This window comes from Triturus cristatus, chromosome 5_2, assembly GCF_964204655.1.
Source record: "Triturus cristatus chromosome 5_2, aTriCri1.1, whole genome shotgun sequence".
NCBI lineage: Eukaryota > Metazoa > Chordata > Amphibia > Caudata > Salamandridae > Triturus > Triturus cristatus.
This window is the reverse complement of record NC_140588.1, coordinates 882,093,775-882,106,946: the sequence shown is the minus strand read 5'-3', so window position 1 is coordinate 882,106,946 and position 13,172 is coordinate 882,093,775. Positions and strand designations below refer to the sequence as shown.

The following is a 13,172-nucleotide window of genomic DNA, read 5'->3' as shown; positions in this document are numbered from 1 at the left end:
GGGCTATCAACTGCATAAGGAATGGTTCAGACCTCGTATCCCACACGTTACACACCAAACTTTCGTCCTGAAGATGACCTTGTCTAAACTGTATGCATAGGGTCCAAACATCGACACAATAATAGTGTACTGTTTTTATTTGATTCTGGAGCACTTCACTCTGTCTCAGAGTGTGTACCAACCACTTTTGCATGCTGGATCAGTCACTATTTATAACCACAAACTGTAAAGCACCAGTGCAGTTCACACTCACTTATTTCACTTGACTGCTCCGTTTGGGATCACCTTTTTAATTTCAAATTGGTTGGAGTATAACACTGAAATGGTGTTTTCTATTGTCAAACAGTTTAATTATGGAACCAATTTTTTCATGGTTAAAATATTTTCCCGGGGTTGTGACCAGCCATCATGGCTTTGTGGACGTGATCCACGGAGGCTCCGCTCAACACCTTGTGGATCAGTGTTCTTCCGCACCCATACGCTGCCTGAAAACACTGCTATGTAGAGTGCGACACTGGCGGCACACAAGGGTGGCTTTGTCGCTGAGCTTAACCATTAGGAAAGCCTGAGAAAGCAAGGAGCAGCATGCTGAGTGATGGGGCCTCACAGAAAATAGCGGCTGAAATGAGTGCGCTGGGCCGGACCTGGGGAACGGGACCAGCCCCCTCCCCACAGCTGTAGCAGAGGGGTGCCGTTTCCCTCCGGGGTCCTGGACTGGACTAGAGTCTCGTGTGCACCTCCAGACGGAGCAACTCTTCAGGGTTAAGACGCGTCATTACCGTAAAGAGCCTTTGCCTTTCATTGAGGTCCGGGGGGCATCCGCGACCTGATCGCATGGACCGATAGGCAGTAGTCATCTGAAAGTTTCAGCTTACCAACAAAGTGACTGGTATACCTTCTGAGCCATGGAGCGCACAGCCTAAGGTGGTGCCCATGTGTCAGTGAGTGGTATAAACTGTATACTTTATCGGCAGCTAACCGGGTAGTGCTGCCTAGAGGGCCCTGATGGCTGTCCTCACTCTTCCACATCTATGATCACTGGACTCCTCTCTTTCACAAGTATTCAGAACCCACATATAGGTTTTTGCAGGCCTGGTGAGACTGTCTTCCACGCTGCATCTGCCTGGGTTGAGTAGTCTGAGGAGTGCTATACAAAGAGTCGCTGACCGGCTGGAGTACTGAACAGCTTCTCTGTTGCCTGCGAAGGTGCAGACAAACCGAGTGTCGAGCTATTTTGACCCAATGGAGGCTAGGGCGGAGAATGCTGCATCCCCTTCGGAGGAGAACATGATGCTGACTAAGGAAGACATTTTCTTGCCCCTAAGGGACTTTAGGAAGAAGCGGAGGGAAGAATTCAAAGCAGATATTAGCACTTTCTCGGAGTCTCTTTAAGCAGAGGTTAACTCCTGACTGGACTCGCGTTTTGGATCTGGAGGTGAACCTTCAAGACATGGAAAAACGACTGGCCCTGGTGGAGGATGAGGAGGCTCTCCTCCTGGGTCTTTTTTCGAATATATTGGGAGATGATCACTTGGAGGTACAGTTGGAGGGCACTTACAGAGTGGGCCCTCAGAAAGGGAAAATGACCCAGGGACATTCTCGCTATTTTTTTTAGGTAGTAGAGTTGGTCCTTGTGAGGACCAGGAAACGTGACACAATTGAATTTGAGGGCACCCCCTGCTCCTTGTTTCAAATGTTGCCCAGGCTACCCTGGCTCTATCACCGAGGTCTTAAAATCTAGTCACATCAAGTATAGATGGACATACCCTTTTGGAATTGTCTTTGAATTTAACACTAAACAATGCCACTTCACAGACAGGACGGGAGCGTCTGCGGTGGAGTCCATTAAGCAACCCCTTGAGAAATCCTGGCATACTCAGAAAAAGGGGGGCAAGTCTAATAAGCGATGAGGAGAAGGTGGACACTTTCTCACTTGCTCAAGTGACAAGTCAGCTACCCAGATCTTTATGATTATTGTATCTGAAATCAGCTATAGCTTACAGATAGGATCAGAAGTATATTACTGCCGCTCACATAGGAGGGTCTCTGCAGAGCATAGTGGGTTACTTCGCTTGTTCTGGTTGTTTAGTCTTATCAGGCTGCTTTCCCCCCCCCCCCGACCGTGCATAATATTTTTTTGCAGTACACATTAGCCACCTATACAGATCACAGGCAGGTTTTTGTCCATTACCTGCTGCCTATAGAGTAGATGAGGCCACAAGTTGGTGGAGATTACAACATTTCCAGTTTATATGGATTTATGATGGTTTGTTTTCCTTGTTTTTTTGCATGGTGGGGGAAGCGCCTATTGTCCTGGGGAGGTGGGGGGGTGGGGAGGCATTAAGTAGGCATCGGGGAGATGCAAAAATGAACGCATTTTTGATTCTTTGCTGGGCATGTAGAAAGGCCCGAGCCTCTAGGGGGCCCTTATGATTACACTTTACAACACTTACATATCTGACATGGAATATTAAGGGTTTGAATTCCCCCAATAAAAAGGCACCAACTTTGGAAATACTTCAGAGATCACCATATCGATGTTGTTGCCCTTCAGGAGAGACACCTAAAATGGAGCGATGATCAAAGACTTCGGCACAAGCTCTATCCCCTTGATCATCAGCTACCACTAAACCCAATGGAGTGGCTTTACTGTTTCACTCCACAGTCCAATTTCAATTACAGGACAGTAAAACTGATAGGGAGAAAAGTATTTGATGGTCAAGGGACTTATTTTTTTATTCATTTTTTAAGCAGTTGCTTGATACATATCCATATACATCATCAATACAGGGTGGAATAGGGCATCAGTATAAGGAGTAATACTATTACAATCAATTAGATCTCACAATTCCGTATCCAATCATCTTGAGTAGTAATCACATCAATTTTGACAATTCCCCGGCTCCGATGTTTATTAACTTCTATACTTTTCCCATTTGGTCCAAACTTTTTCCAATTTTTGGGGCATCCTCTACTCGGGTAGACCACTTTTTCAGCTTGCTGACACCAATCTAGGTCTTATTTTCAGGCCCCCCACCCTTGGTGGATCAGCTGCACCCCATGCTCTTGCTATATTTCTCTTTGCTACTCCTGAGGCCGGAGTGAGCCATATTTTAATATGCTTGGGCCATGTTAATTCCCCTGTCACTCCCAGTAGCTGCCATTGTGCCTTAACTGTAACCTGCATACCCACCACTGCCGACTCAATCAGGATACCCCTTCCCAGTACCGTCGAATCTTGGGACAGGCCCAGAGGATGTGAAAAAAGGTGCCTGCCTCCACACAACTCCTAGCATTTTGACTGGAGTCACAGCAGCCCAACCTTTGCTGCAACGTTTGGGTAATGTATGACCTGTGAATAAATCGTAAGGTGGAATAGTCTAAATCTTGCTTGTATAGCAATTTCCTTAGGGCTCTGTACAGCCTCCACCCAGTCATCATCCTCTAACAGTCCCAAGTCAGTCTCCCAGGCCTCCCTCAAGGAACCCAAAGGACCTGATAAGTTATTCATGATCTAGCAGTATGTAAGCGAGACAGCCTTGCCCACCATTGGGTCCAACAGCAATCTGTCCACTAGTGGGGAATAGTCCGGCAGCCGCTCTCCTTCCGGTATGTGTCAAGGGACTTATTTACGGCCGTTTTTGTATTATTGCCACAATTTATGCACCCAACACCGGCCAGTTGGAATTTCTCCTCTCCTTCCTGGGTGGCTTTACCAAGGTAGATCTAATATTAATGGGGGATTTAACTTGATCGGGGACTCCACCTTAGACAATACCCACTCTCATAGATCACACACTGTTGTTTTCTCTAAAACAGTAAAATCTGCTCTCCAGCACATCAGGCTGTTAGACACCTGGAGGGCTTGCAATCCTACCACAAGGGATTACACCTTTTCTCGCTCCCATAGGACTTACTCTAGAATAGATCATATATTCTTAAGTCAGCTGCTGTGTCACACGCTCCAGATAGAAAAGACTCACCCTATTGTTATGTCAGACCACCCCCCACTGGAGATCATCCTTAACTGGCCCCAGACGCGTCCTGGATTTTGTAGGTGGTATTTCCCTAACAAGCTCACACACAAACCGCTTCTCCAGGGTGAACCCCGGAAAACGATAAGACACTTTTTAAAATGAATGACCCCAAAGAGAACTCCTACTCTACTATTTGGGACACGATCAAAGCGGTTATAAGAGAGAAATGTATCTCTTTGATCTGCACACTCAAACAACAAAAAGCTAAAGACAGGGAAGCATTGGAGAAAGAGCTTCTTTTGGCTGAGAAATCACATACGTCTACCACCTCTCTCACCTTACAGAGGAAAATTGTCTCAATGAAATGGAAGCTGTGTGTGATTTATACTAATAGGGCCAAGAACACCCTTTTACGCCTGAAAACAGTTTGTTATGAACGCAGTAACAAAATTGGCACCCTCCTTGCAAAACAAAAGTTAAACAGAAAAAGGAATATATTGGGTAGATTAAGGATGAGGTGGGGGAATACCTCACCATTCTGAGGAAGGGAAAGACAGAGTATTTTAAGAATTCTATAAATAATTTTATACAACAGGTTTATTGGACCTAATGTCCCAATCAACATATCTAGACTACTCAACCTACCACAAGTCCCCCGTGGAACTAATTGAGAAATTAAATCGCCCTATCGAGAGGGAAGAATTACAAATTGCCACCGATTCCCTCAAGCTCCATAAAGCTCCTGGCCCAGATGAAATTAATGCCCAATTCTATAAAACATTTAGCTCTGATCTTACTCCATATCTAACAGACCTTTTCAACTATATAGCAGATGCCCAAACAGTGTCCCCTACGAGGAGTGAAGCGTTAAATCACAGTTATTTCCAAATTAGGAAAAAAAACTCAATTATGTGGCTCTTGCAGGCCAATAGCCCTACTTAAGATTGACACCAAATTATATACCAGAAAAGTGGCTATGAGACTAGAGGAGATAATGCCTGAGCTGATCCACCCAGATCAGTATGGGTTTATCAGAGATCACCAAACCCATGATAATCTATGACAAGTTATCCATTTGATGGCGCTGGATGCCGAGAAGGCCTTGGACCGTGTGGATTGGTCATTTTTGATGAATACACTCCTGCATTTCGGCTTTGGGTACGGATTTATAAACATGATAAAGCCTAATCATCATAGCCCTTGATCTCGGTTACTAGTAAATGGCACAGCTTCAGAGTTTTTTTAGTTGATGAGGGGGGAGAGACAGGGGTTTCCCCTTTCCCCCATACTTTTTGCCCTCTGTATAGAACCCCTAGCAGCACAGATAAGAAACAATGGCAACATTCAGGAAATTCACTTTGGAAATTCACTTTGGTCAACATAAAATATCACTGTTCGCAGACAATATTCTTTTGCCCATCACATCTCCCCGCGCGTCTCTACCGGATTTGCAGGCGGAGCTCAGAGACTTCAAGATGGTTTCTGAGTCAAGCCAACTCAACGGTATGCTAACAACTGTTTTAGACTATCAAAAGATCGGCACAATATAAACAAATCAAGTGCAAGTTTCAAATCTTTATTCGACAGCATGTCATAAAAGCAAGTAAACATCCTAACAATACTATAAATACTATATTAAAATACAATATATACATTTTTTTAAAACACATTAAATCATGATGCTGGCGAATAATTTTAAGAAGACATCATCAATAAAAATAAAGTCTATATTTAAAAAGGATAAAATCTTGGTATTTTAAAATTAATCATACATCATTTGGTGTCAGGAATTCATTGACCAGCTTCTAAAGATTTTAAGGTGCGAGAGCGTATTATCCAGGCCCACCCTAAAAACTTTGCAACAGCAATAGCCAAGCAGGGAGTGCGATCGGATTCAAGTATTCTTAGGGCCTCCTTATACCTACGCGTTCCCAAATTTATACACACTGGTTTTAACCATCTATGACGTGGAGTAATATACAAGGGACATACAAACAACAAATGACCTATGTCCTCAATCAGATCTTTGCAATGGGGACACTTATTGTCCTGGGTGGGTGACCATCTATGGGTAAATGCTTTAACAGGGAGGGACCCGATTCTAAACTGAAAATACAGTTTTCTATCAATGGACCTTTCTATAATGTCCCAATATGCCTCACAAGATGGTATAGATTTAATGTAAAAAAAACGACCCGTTAGGTTGGCATTTTGGCCAGAGCTAAAGGCAGATGTTAGGGTCATATCCCAGTACAATTTTTTAAGAATTGACTTAGATGGAAAAATTGAACCATCTGAGTCATTCCATAAATGTCCTAATTCCAATTTTATTAACAATTCTCTAATTTCCTTGAGCCATAAGATGGAATGGAAACGGTCAGCCCTAATAATATCCTTCAAGGCGATGGCATAATGGGCTAGTTCAGGAGTTACCATAATCCGTCGCCAATAAAGGAGTGGGCGTAATCGTGCCAAATCCTCAACTTTTTTCCTGCCTAGGTCATATGTAAGCGGAACCATTGGGGTACTTTGGGGAACTCCAATTAGGCAGCGTAAGAACTTATTTTCTGCCAGTCTTAATTGGTTCAAATTAGCAAAGCCCCACAGTTCCGAACCATACAGGGAAGCACTAATAACTTTCATGTTATAAATTTCCAAGGCAGGAGTGATGGGCTTGGTCAGAGAGGATTTAAATTTAGAAACAATTGCACCTGCTAACTGATGGAATTTTAAGGCGGCCATGTCAATGTGGTTTGACCATTTCATATTGCTCTGGAGGGATATACCTAGGTATGTGAATGCCTCAACCTGTTCCAGCGGGGTGCCATTAAAATTAATAACACCTCTAAAGTTTTTCCGCTGGTTTAAACACAAACTTAGTTTTGGAGGTATTTATCTCAAGACCACGTTCTTGACAAAAGTCACCGAACATGTTTAATGCCTTCTGGAGCCCGCTTGGTGTCCGCGAAACTATCAACGTGTCGTCCGCGAACATGAGGACTGGCACACGGGACCCTGCCAATACAGGGGCATCCATGGGGGAGCTTCTAAGGTGGTCAACAATGCCGTTGATATACAAGGAGAACAACGTAGGTGCCAAAACACACCCCTGCCGAACACCACGCTCAACAGGAAATGGGTCGGTCACCTCCCCCTGGGTTCCCCTCCTGATACGTGCATAATTGTTCTCATGCAAGCGGACAAGTAATGTTAACAGTTCTGGCGCCATCCCTACATCGTCGAGAACCCTCCAAAGTTTAGAGCGAGGCACTAGGTCAAAAGCTGACTTCAGGTCTATAAAGACCGCATAAAGGGTCCCATTAGTCAACTTCACATTCCTCCAGTAAAGTGCTAGAAAATAGAAAACCTGGTCAACAGAGCTAGTACAGGGTCGAAACCCAGCTTGATACGGGGATAAAATGTTATTTTCTTCTACCCAAGATTGCAATTTATTTTGCACTAATCGACCTATAAGTTTTTGCGCTGAGTCTATGAGACTGATAGGTCTATATAAACAAATCACGTATAGCAATTGAGGCAATATAAAATTTCTTCAGCATTACGAGTCTTAAATTGGAAAGTACCCCTTCTTTTATGCAACATTTCCAAATGTCAACAGATACATACAAATTCAATTTTGTAAATAAAAAACTTCAACAAAACATGCATGCATTGATTCCTTCAAGCTCCATAAAGCTCCTGGCCTGGATGGATTTAATGCCCAATTCTATAGAACAATCAGCTCTGATCTTACTCCATATCTAACAGACCTTTGTAACTATATAGCCGATTCCCAGTGACACACACACAACCCAACAACAAAGCCAGAGAGCCGGCAAAGGACTTTCCTGAACCACACGAAGATACATCTTAGAACTATTCAGATGTTGTTTCAAAAACCTAAGTTGCCTGGGTAAAAGACAACCAAAGACATCTCAATTAAAATACTTCAGCATACACTTCCATACAAATACAACACCACAGAGATCTTTAGAAGGACCCAACTCATTTCACGTTCAAATTAACCAACACAAACGATTACTATACAGTTAATTGCTAAATTAAATATACACACCTAAATAACCATACACAAATAACAGATTAAAATACCAGAACAATGCAAAATGGGTGCCAGATTAAGAAAATGCTATAGTGCCACACTGGTGGTAGTGTGCACTATACAAATCTTGATACAGTTTTTCAACAATAGATCACAATTTGAAAAGAACGAAAGCAGGCACAACACTTGCGGTCAGAAACTATTAATGAGAGTACATCTGCTTTAGGTTCAAACAGAGAGGCTTCATTGAGAGAAGATATGATCAAAATGTCATGAAGACTGCAATCGTATCCCTCTAGGAATATTAAATGAGTGTATAAAGGAGTATCCAGCTGATGGCTTAACTACTGCCTTGACAAAGTGTGCTACCAAAGATACTGTAGGATTTCCCCTCTTCTACCTTGAGCATTTAATTCACAGGGGTTCTGAACAATAAAATTCAATGATCAGATATATATATAAACGTTGTCAGAGAGGACAAGGACAGACCTAACAATCTAGGTACAACATTTAGTTAAGTGGCAATGGTATGCCCAGACAAGCGTCTCGTGCTCACTGTGCCACTGGAACCAAGTTACATCTGATCAAAGAGCCCCAATCAGGTCTTGGGTTGCTTGAGTTCCAGTTCATGGAGGGCTTGGCCTGGCAGATCACACTGGACTGTTCCTATTAGAGCAGGGTCAGACTGATATACATATGACGGGGTCTAAACTAGAGTGGCATAGTGGGCAAATAAACCATTGGTTGGATGCTGCTCAGAGCGATTGCAAGTGGTTAGAAAATTGCAAGCTTTTCTCCCATCAGCTTTTGAGTTTTTGATGCACCACCCTAACTGCCAGGGGTGTGCCTAGACATGGGTCCAGTGTTCACTGTGCCACTGGAACCAAGCTACACTAGTCTTGGGTTGCTTGTGTTTTGGTTCAGGGAGTACTTGACCTGGCAGTTCAAGTTGGACTGTTCATATTGGGGCAGGGTCGAACTGATATGCAATGACTAGGTCCGAACTGAGGTGGCATGGTGGGCAAAAGAGTGAAGGGTTGGAATGCTGCCCGAGTCATTGCCAGTGGTTAGACAAATGACACTCATTTCTCCCATCACTTTTTGCATATCTGAAGGGAAATCATCTGCCTGCTGATGAGGCTCCCTTTGGAAGCCTCCAAACAGCGATTGCTAATCTTAGGGAAAAGACCTGGCAGCGGTTGGTGGCACCATGGAAACTAAGGATGTAAGTGGACTGCACTTGGTTGGCTGGTACTTGGCTAGCATGGCATGAATGCAGCTACATTTCTGAAAATGTGAAAATGGTGTGGTGATTAGATCTTTGAATGTTTTGCAACTTGAATAGCAACTAACTTTAATTAGCTCACAAGATATTCAAGACAGGTTATATCACAGGAAATGTATACCATGGGAGAAGTTGAGTGGTCAAATTATACATATGTTTTATGTTCAAGGAGCACTTAACAGAATGTGTGATCAGTCTGTTGCAGGCTTATTGCTACCTGTGCTGCAATTGCAAAAAAAAAAAAAAAAAGAGTCCTTGGCTATGAATGTTGTGGACTTGCGTTAAAATTTACCTTCCACCAGGTAATACTGCAGACTTTGATAACTGGTGCCATAATGTAGGAGACATATTTGAGAAATGTCTTTTTATAACAGGCACTGATAATTCAATAAGCCTCGAGCATGAAACCTATTGTATTAGCTAATAACTTTTACATATACTTCTGTTGACTGGAATTCATGACTTAATATTATTATGCATATAAAGAAGAGAACGTGTCTACAGACTGAGTTGCATCTCCACCAAACAGATGTATTTCTACTTAGAAGTGCTTCTTTACTTGGTGGATATTTCTTTCTAGATCAAGTAACAGCTTAAAAAAATTGGGAAAGGGGGACTTGTGGGCGATTTGGCATCCTTAAATATTCTGAAGTTATTAAAATATGAAACCACTGACTGTGCAGTTAGAGGCAAAATGTTAAGAGTACACATTTATTTTTGCCCTGGCAACCAGCCAAAGTGATTGGGAACCCCTGAGTCAACATAATGCCTTGTAACCAATATCGGATTTCATATTGGGAATTAACAGAATTGCAGTTTCAACTTATTTTTTTAAGTACCTCAAGCCAAGATTTAATTTTTGTGATTTGAGCATCTTTGCCAAAATAGAAACCTACATGTGTATTTCTCCAAGAAGAGTCCGCTGTTTTGTATCAACTTTCTGCCTAAAATAATTTCTTTCTATTACTTGACTATTATGTACCTTCTGTCAATGCAGGCCTCGGAAAATCATAAAAGTGTTACTGGACTTACAGTTCTAGTGTCTTAAATAATCTACTCAACATAATTGTAATGCTTGTGACCCATAAAATGACTTCACATAATGTGATCCAGGCAAATATTTTAATTCCTCTAGCTTCCATTTTTTCCATGCTCACATATGAGAGGACTTTCAAATATAAGAATTCAGTAGGTCTGTTGTAAAAAAAAAAAAAAAAACTCATTTGATTTAGTAAACTAAACTTTTGCTCCATACACAATACAAATCTATCCAGATATGAGATACACATGACCATAGACTTGCCTCTTAGTGCATTAATGGCATTGTCATCGTGGGGTTGCGAGTGGGCAAGCACAATTTTCCAGGACTGCACTGGATGGATATCTAAGCATTAATCTCTACTAGAGCTACGTGAAAAACCACAGGGGTGTATCCAGAGATCATAAGATTACCGCCATGGATACACACACATCCACAGGTCTTTCATCTTACAAATGATTTGTTGGCCGAAAAAACATTTTAAGACAACTGCCCTCCTACTGCACAGAGATGCCTAAATGTAAGCAAAAAGGTGGGAAAGTGGCTGCATGGGAGAGTGAGAAGGTGGTGAGGTGGGGGAGTGCAGAGCAACAGGAAGGAGATTCTTTTTTTAAATGTTTAACAGGATAAGGCGGTGCAGGGGAAGCAACTGATGAGTTGGGAGCAACACCGAGTGGGGGATCAGGGAAAGTGAATGAGGACTTAGCACACAAAGGAGAGAGAAAGTTAACACATTCACTCCTGAAAAGTGCTGAAACTAAAATAAAAAAATTAGTCCCCTGAATGCAAGCAACATCAGCAGCTGAAAGATACAAGTCAATCACTCAAAGCACTTTGAGACCAAAATGCTACGGGACGGTAGACAAACACAAATGAGGAGGAAAGCTGAGTCAAGCACAGACAACAAAGCCAACCACTCCCCAGCCTGTTTAGTCTCCAGCAGCGTAAGTTTTAATACATCACCCCAATACTAAACTACTTACACGGCTCCCTACGGAGGCCTGAATAAAATTGAAATGAGCAATCCATCCACTTTTGCAAACTACCTATGCTCTGCCTCGAAACATATCTAGATGCATGAAGCATCTTAGAAGTACAGACATTCTCGGGCTTGAAACTAAGGGTATGAAAACCAAGTCCACCACATCCCACTCCTTCATAGGAGCTGAACACTCCCTCTAAAGCATCTCACTGTCAATTGCAGACAGCACATTTTCCACTGAAATGGCCACTAAATTTGCACAGACATTCAGTTTTACTGATAAAACTATATTGCACACCAATGATGAAGTATGGAAATCGAGTTTCAGTAAATATTTATTATTTGTGCTTTAGTAAGACAAAGTGTCTTGCTTTGTTTACATCCTATTACTTGTTTCCATCACATTTTAGAATTACAAAAAATGTGCCTCATTGTTGCTTTCCAAACTGCTGTATGTGTACCATTAATGTGAAGGTTTTTACATTTCGCTGTGTTAGGAAAAAATGATTTATCCTACAGCCTTTCATTTCACACTCAATGTAGCCCAGCAAGATTGTTACATAATCCACTTTACTTTTTTTTCCCTTGACTAAACAGAGATCAGTTGGTAAATACCAATCGCCATTTAAAAAAGAAAAAAATGCAGTACGTTGTCAGAAGACATTGCCTGACAACTAACCTCGGTCACCGAAGCGCAGCAAATGGGACACCATAAATAAGGAAGTTAAAGGCATCTTTATATATTGCTCGGACTTTTACGAACCACCAAAAATCGGCTTGCTTCCCACGGGGAGTTGCGATTCATAGCTTGGAAAACACTAGAGTGCAGGATAATTAAGTGGGGGTAGAGCAGGATTTATCTGATGAAAACTCGGGCGAGAGAGTCAGAAACAATGCCCCTGAAGAGTATGGTGGTCAGACATTGACTGGGGCGGAGTGGAGCAAGTGGTGAAAGGGGGTGGGGGGAGGGGATGGGGGCGGTGTGAAGGAAAAAAAATATCTTAAGGTGTATACAAGAGGAGCGCTATACTTGGAATTCACAAAGATTTAATATAAACAGACTTTCATTATAAGAGCGTTAAAGTTTTCTTTTTTTAATTGGGTAATTGCGGTAAAATTATAAGTCACTCGAGGGTGTCAGTGACATGACGGTAAATGTCACAGACTTCAAAATGGAAATGTTACTCATAAGAAAACCTGGCCGCCCTCCATGGCCGGGCAGGCACTCTCATCAGGCACACTAGTGCTGCATACCACCCTGGCCAGCCCTGCCCGATAGCAGGTCGGAGAGCGAGCTATGTGCTTGGCAGTGTGTTTGGGACACCCGAGTCCACACTTCCCTACAGAGGTATCTCTGGCACAAAATGATTTACCTGCTGCGCGTTCCGTTTTTCGTCAGTTCCTCTCACTTAGCGGCGCCTTGACCGATAGAAACTGAAAGACCGGTGACCATCCATGCGAAGGCGGCCGCACTTAGAAAGTTAACGGTGCCCCTCCACCACTTTCGCTCGTGCACAGCGGGTCTTGCATGTAAACTTCCGCCGCGGAGAGTCACACGGCCTCTACATTGCGTCACGAGCGCGTCGTTTTCCGTGGCACCCTTGACAAGTACTGACAGGCTCAGAGCACGCTTTGCACTCATTGGTCACTGCTAAAAATGTGAGCAGCCGAGCGAACACGCCCATCGCTTTCCCGATTGGGTCACTGTCAATCGGTCCTTTAGTGTCTTGCTTTAGACCTCTCGTATTTTTTTTTGTTGTTGTGTTTTTTCATTTTTTTAAACTTTACTCTTAAATACATATATACACTTTTGTAAAAAAAAACGGATA

General features: G+C 42.7%; 1 protein-coding gene across 2 annotated transcripts in view; it reads right to left on the bottom strand.

Annotated features, from left to right (window-relative positions):
* The window catches only part of MTM1 (myotubularin 1), a 431,918-nt gene extending 418,962 nt beyond the window's left edge, over positions 1–12,956 (bottom strand). Inside the window, exon 1 of one of the 2 annotated variants that reach the window (XM_085608013.1) lies at positions 12,717–12,956. The gene's annotated coding sequence lies outside the window, so the exon portion shown is untranslated. The remainder of the gene's footprint in view (positions 1–12,716) is intronic. The other variant, XM_085608015.1, reaches the window with a different exon arrangement.
* Between the last annotated feature and the right edge of the window lie 216 nt (positions 12,957–13,172).